The following is a 6000-nucleotide window of genomic DNA, read 5'->3' on the forward strand; positions in this document are numbered from 1 at the left end:
TATTGCCACACCTGGCTACCTTTGAACTCAATAAGATTGACTACTACAAGCCTGGGGTGGTGGCACATCCCTTTACTCCCAGCACTTGCGAGGCAGAGGCAGGCGAATCTCTGTGAGTTTGAGCCCAGCCTGGTCTACAAAGAAAGTTCCAGGACAGACAGGGCTACTTAGAGAAACCCTGTCTCAAAAAACATAGAAAGATTACCTACTACATATGTAACACACACAGCACATTCATGTTCCCTGATTATCAAGGCCCATTCATCTTCACTTCCTTCCCTATACACATGCCTGAGGCATAAGCACAGTTTCCTTGTCCTCTCTGCTTTGAGAAAATACCAACATAGGATCAATGTTGCCCCAGAGGTGGGCAGAGCCTGGGTAGAGTCTTTTTTTCTTTTTTTGGTAGGCTTTTGTCTGCATCACTAACTCAATTAAATATGCCACAAAGTCCACGGAACCCCTGGATGAAGTGAGGAGCCAAAGAATACTAGGAATAACAGCTAGAGAGGAAAGGAATGAATTACAAACATTCAGAGTCTAGTGTGCACTTCATGCTTCTCTGTTTCATCGCCCCAGACAGGGCCAAGAACCAGTCCTGGTGTCTTATAATGATAAGACATTGTCTGAGACACTGTCCTGGCTGATTCTGCACTTTCACTGAACACTGAGGGTAAGAAGCTGTTTTATTCACAGTGCCACAGCTCTGCAGAACCTGGAACCACACAGCTTCCGAATTTCCCTAGCACCATTCCTTTCTGCTCATTAGAGAACATGGCTGGCTTGTTCACACAGGCCGCTCTGAAATATGGCTTCCAACAACTCCTGCTGACACTGTACCTTTGCTTTGTTCATGACCACAACGTGCCCTTGCCCGATTTACCTAAACTATGAAAGAAAATGATAAATTGTTTATCTTTTTACAAGATGGAGGCTTGTTGTGTTCCAAGGTGATGCTGAATTCTTATCCTCCTGCCTCTGCTTCCCAAGCACGGGGATTTTGTTTTCTTGTTATGTTGAATGTTCTGTTCTGAATTTTATAACATGAACGGAGGACACATATCACTGGGCCATGTTCTCTTGACATCTCAGGTTCTCACTGCCCTACTACTATAGGGTGATCTTTTTCAGAGGTGACTACAGCCTAGTCTCCCATGTGGAAGAGTGGCCCCACTTGCCAGAAGTGTTCACTGCACACCCAGCATGACTTCTCATCAACCCAGGGCGTGTTGCAATGCAGCAGGGATGGGAGGCAGGAGAGAGGCTGATTGGAGGCACTTGTGGGCATAGTGCCTCCAAATTCCCAGAGGCTATTGGAGAGGAAAGCTGCCTGATCCCTGGTAGGGAGCCTCCAGAGGGGAGGAGTGGCTGTCTGGCTCAGATTGGCAGGGACACGGAGATTAAAGGCATCTGACACCCACTGTAGCTGTTTGTTCTTACTCTTTGCTCTTTGGGGACCCGCCACCCAGCTCCCGGATAAATACACGGAGGCTTGTTATTTCTTATGAATGTCCGGCCTTAGCTTAGCTTGTTCCTAGCCAGTTTTTCTTACCTTAAATTATCCCATCTACATTTTGCCTCTGGGCTTTTCCCTTTCTCTATTTCTGTATACCTTTTCCACTTCTTACTCTGTGGCTGGCTGTGTAGCCGGATGGCTGTCCCCTTGTGTCCTCCTTTTATCTGTTTCTCATTGCTTGATCCCTCCTCCCCAGATTTCTCCTCCTATTTAATCTCTCTGCCTTCCAGCCCCACCTATCCTTTCTCCTCCCTTGGTATTAGCCGCTCAGCTCTTTATTAGACCAAACAGGTGTTTTAGACAAGAACCACAGCTTCACAGAGTTAAACAAATGCAACATAAAAAAAAATGCGACACAGCCTTGCATCGTTGAACAACTGCTCCACAGCATAAACAGATGTAACACATCTGAAAATAATAATCACAACATGCCACCTCTGCTCCACTTGCACTTAGGGTCACACAGCAATGACCTATCCCCCAGGCTATTTCTGGAAGCCACGTACGATTTTATTGGTATGAAGCTCTATGTTCTTTTGGGCAATCTGATAATCTCTCATATGGGGCAGAGGTTTGGATAATATCTGAGGGAGAGAAGTAAAATGAAGACTCACATGGTCACAAGTCCAGCTAGGGTACCCCTGCCAGCTAAGTCCAGTATGTGGGCCCTGGAGGAGACTTGGAAATTTGCTGGGAAGTCAAGTTAGTGGCAGCAACAGGGTGGTCTGGCAGGCCTCTACCTAGGCACTGGGCCATCTCTAGAGCTCTTGAAGGGACAGAGAGAGCTGTGTTGGAAGAGCCAGCTCCCAGTGCTGTGCCAGGCCTGACAAATCCTGTGTCCGAAGGGCAGATTACAAGAGCAGGCTGCATCTCTCGGTTGGCAAAAGCTAGAAGAGAGGAACAATGGAGACACTATCAACCTACCTGCCCAGGGGTCCTTCACCTAGGATAGAATGGACTCTGGGGGCTGAGAAGGGCCTACTGCCGTTAAGCAATGTATTACTGCATCAATGTGTAATATAGACGGATTTCATTGTTTTATTCCGTTCTGAGAACTGAACTAGGCAAGCACTCTGTCACTGAGCTACATTCTCGCTTGAATATGAATCTACATAGATAGATAGATAATTGATAGATGGAGAAGCAGTAGAAGAATCATCAAGTCCAAGTTGTATGGATGGGACTTGGCAGAGAACAAGAACTGAGCCTGTAGAGGCTACAGCACTCATGACCAGATCTCCTTTCCTCTCCTGTGCCCATCAAACCCCTTTACTGTTCTGGGCTTCCTTGCTACGCCAGCCTGGAAGACAAGTGCCTGTCACCTACTACCTGGAACCACTACTGGTCAGAAAGCATGGACACTGATTACGTTACTAGATGCAAAGAAGGTCATAATGATAATTTTACCAGGCACATTGACTAGCAGAGGTCCCCAGAGATTTAGTCAAATATTACTCTGGGTATCCCTGTGAAGGCACTTTTTTTGTTTTGTTTTATTTCTTGAGAAAGGGTTTCTCTGTGTAACAGTCCTAGCTGTAGATGTCCTGGAACTAACTCTTGTAGACCAGGCTGGCCTTGAACTCACAGAGCTGAGCCTGCCTCTGCCCCCCAAGTGCTGGGATTAAAGGCATGCGCCACCACCACCACCACCCAATCTGTGAAAGCACTTTAAAAGAAGAGATTAGCATTGAAATCAGTAGATTAGTAAAGCAGATTATCCTTTCTGTGGTGGGCTGGCCTCACCCAAAGGCTTGAAGGCTTTAAGAGAGAAAGACTGACCTCCCTCTAAAGAGGGCACTTGCCGGCAGGTTCCCTTCTCGTTCTAACTGCGGTTTCCACTCTTGCCTGAAAGACTTGGATTTGCTTGTGTCTTGAGTTACTGGAAAACCAATATCTGTCTGTCTGCCTGTCTATCCTTCAGTCACCTATCCACCTAATACAGTGGTTCTCTACCTTCCTAATGCTGCTGCAACCCTCTAATACAGTTCTTCATGTTGTGGTGGCCCCCAGCCATAAAATGACTTCATTGCTACCTCATAACTATAATTTTGCTACTGCTGTGAATTGTAATGCAAATGTCTAATATGCAGGATATCTGACATGCGACCCCTGTGAAAGGGTCACAACCCACAGATTGAGAACCCCTGATCTATGAGATATGTATGTGTCCCAAAGTTCAATTCCCAGCACTTGAAAAAAAAACAATTAGATCCATAGATAGTAGTGTATTGCTTAATAACAGTACAGTCTAAGAAAGACATTGTCAGGCCAGCGTGACCATCATGAAGTGTCCTTACACAAGCCTAGATGGAGTAGTTTGCGACACCTCTGGGCTTTCACCCTGCGTGTTTTGTCTCAAGGTTTGAGGGCACACGTCCATCCTGGCAGGGGAGGTATGATGGTTAATGTCCATTGCCAACTTGGCATGATGGTGTCAACATTTAGGGAACAAACTCTGGGAGTGTCTGTGAGGGGGAGAGTCCAGGGAGAGTGAACTGAAGCGGGTCTTAGTTGTTGTTCTTCTGCCATGATGAAACCTCACGACCAAGGCACCTTGTAAAAGGAAGCATTTAATTGAGAGCTTGCTTACATCTTCATAGGGTTAGTCCATGATGGTTATGGCAATGGGTATGGCCCAGCACACAGAGAGACTGGGCCTGATGGACGCTTTTGAAACCTCTAAATTTACCCTCAGTGACACATTTCCTTCAACAAGGCCACACCTCTTAATCCTTCCCAAACAGCTCCACTAATTCGAGTCCAGGCTCTCAAACACAAGAGTCTATGGGCACTAGCCTCATTTAAACTACCACGGGAGGAAAGACTCTGTGTGTCGGCAGCACCGTTCCATGGTCTGTGGTCCAGGGCAGAATGAAAAGGAGAAACAAGTGGAGCCTGGCAGTCATCTCTGTTTCCTGTGGACACAGCTGGCCCGAGGTTTTATAGTTGCACTTTCTGCCCCGCCTCCCTTGCCAGGATGGCCTGTATCCCCTTATACACGAGCTGAAATAAACCCGCTCTTCTGTCTGTCTTTAAGTTGCTTTTGCCAGGTATTTGTCACAGTAAGGAGGTAGGTGCTACAGAAGGCATGGCAGAGGAGCAGGAGATGGCTGGTCACGTCACGTGGCAGCAGGAGGTGAAGGTTGGTCACGTCTCATTTGTGGTCAGGAAGCAGAGAGAAACAAACACTCCCCTGGCTTCCTCTCTTTTACCTTTCTATTTGGATCAGGACCCCAGTCTACAGGATGGTGTCACATATTTGGGGTCAGTCTTCCATTCTCATCTCGGCCTCTTTGGAAACCCTCTCACAGACATGCTCAGGGCTGCTTCCCAGGTGATTCTAAATCCAACCAAGCTGACAGTGGAAATGAACCTCCAGAGGCTGTAATCTGGAGAGCTTCATCAATATGAACTCCTCGTGTCAGATCCCAGGGGCACAGCTGGCATCTCTGCTACCTACACTTTGGCACACTTGTACATAATCAGTGGTTTCTTCCACTAGATCATAGGTACAACCTCTCTTGTATGTGTATGCTGTGTGGCCATTGGAAGCCACTTACAACAACCCTGTCCCCCATGGCTTGGACTTTGGCCCCTTCTTTTGAAGGCTGGGGCTCAGAGGTCTTTAAGACCAGTAGGCTCTGGTGATGGGTGACTATCACCTCTATATTTCCTGGTTCCACTGCTGGCATCTTCCTTTCCCTTCTCATGGTTGACTGGAAAGCCACCCCCCCAACTCTCCTAGCAGGAGACCATGAAGCTGACCTGTGAAGCCCAAGGAGTGCATTTGAGTGGGCAGCTGCCATCTCCTGCCTCCCTTTCCCTGGAACATCCACTAATCTTTCAGGGGCCATTCCCATGATTCCACAAGAGGCTTAGAAGCTTCCTGTCTGCCCTACATATGGTCAGCCCCCCTTTCAGGGTTTCTATAAGACCCTTCTCAATTGGACCTGACTGGGAAGCCAGACAGTGGGACAGCCTTCTGAAGGCTTCTAGAAGGGGAAAGGAAGAGATGCATGCGTGTGATTCCTCAGATATTCAAAGCAAGAGTCCAAGCTTTGGAAAGGGTCCTGATGGTTTCGAGGACCCAGAGGAAAGTCCTAGTATGTGATGATCTAGCACATGACAGTTTCTTGTGTTTTGGTTTGATTTTTTGAGACAGGTTTTCTCTGTGTAGCCTTGTCTGTCCTGAAACTTGCTCTGTAGACCAGGCTGGCCTCGAACTCACAGAGATCCGCCTGCCTTTGCCTCCTGAGTGCTGGGATTAAAGGCATGTGCCACCACAGTCCAATGGTATGCGTGTTTTTAAGTAGAACACATGTGCAGCTGAACTTTCTATTTATTGGGGTTTCCCTAGGATTTTGGAAGGGAGGCAGGCATAGCTCAGGTCTGGAGAACTTTGATGTCCTTGAGCAGGAACTGAATGACATTTTTTATTTTAATGTAGCAGGAGGGGGGGCGGTGAAGGCTTTTGTTTGTTTGTT

This window comes from Microtus pennsylvanicus, chromosome 17, assembly GCF_037038515.1.
Source record: "Microtus pennsylvanicus isolate mMicPen1 chromosome 17, mMicPen1.hap1, whole genome shotgun sequence".
In the NCBI taxonomy this organism is placed as follows: Eukaryota; Metazoa; Chordata; class Mammalia; order Rodentia; family Cricetidae; genus Microtus; species Microtus pennsylvanicus.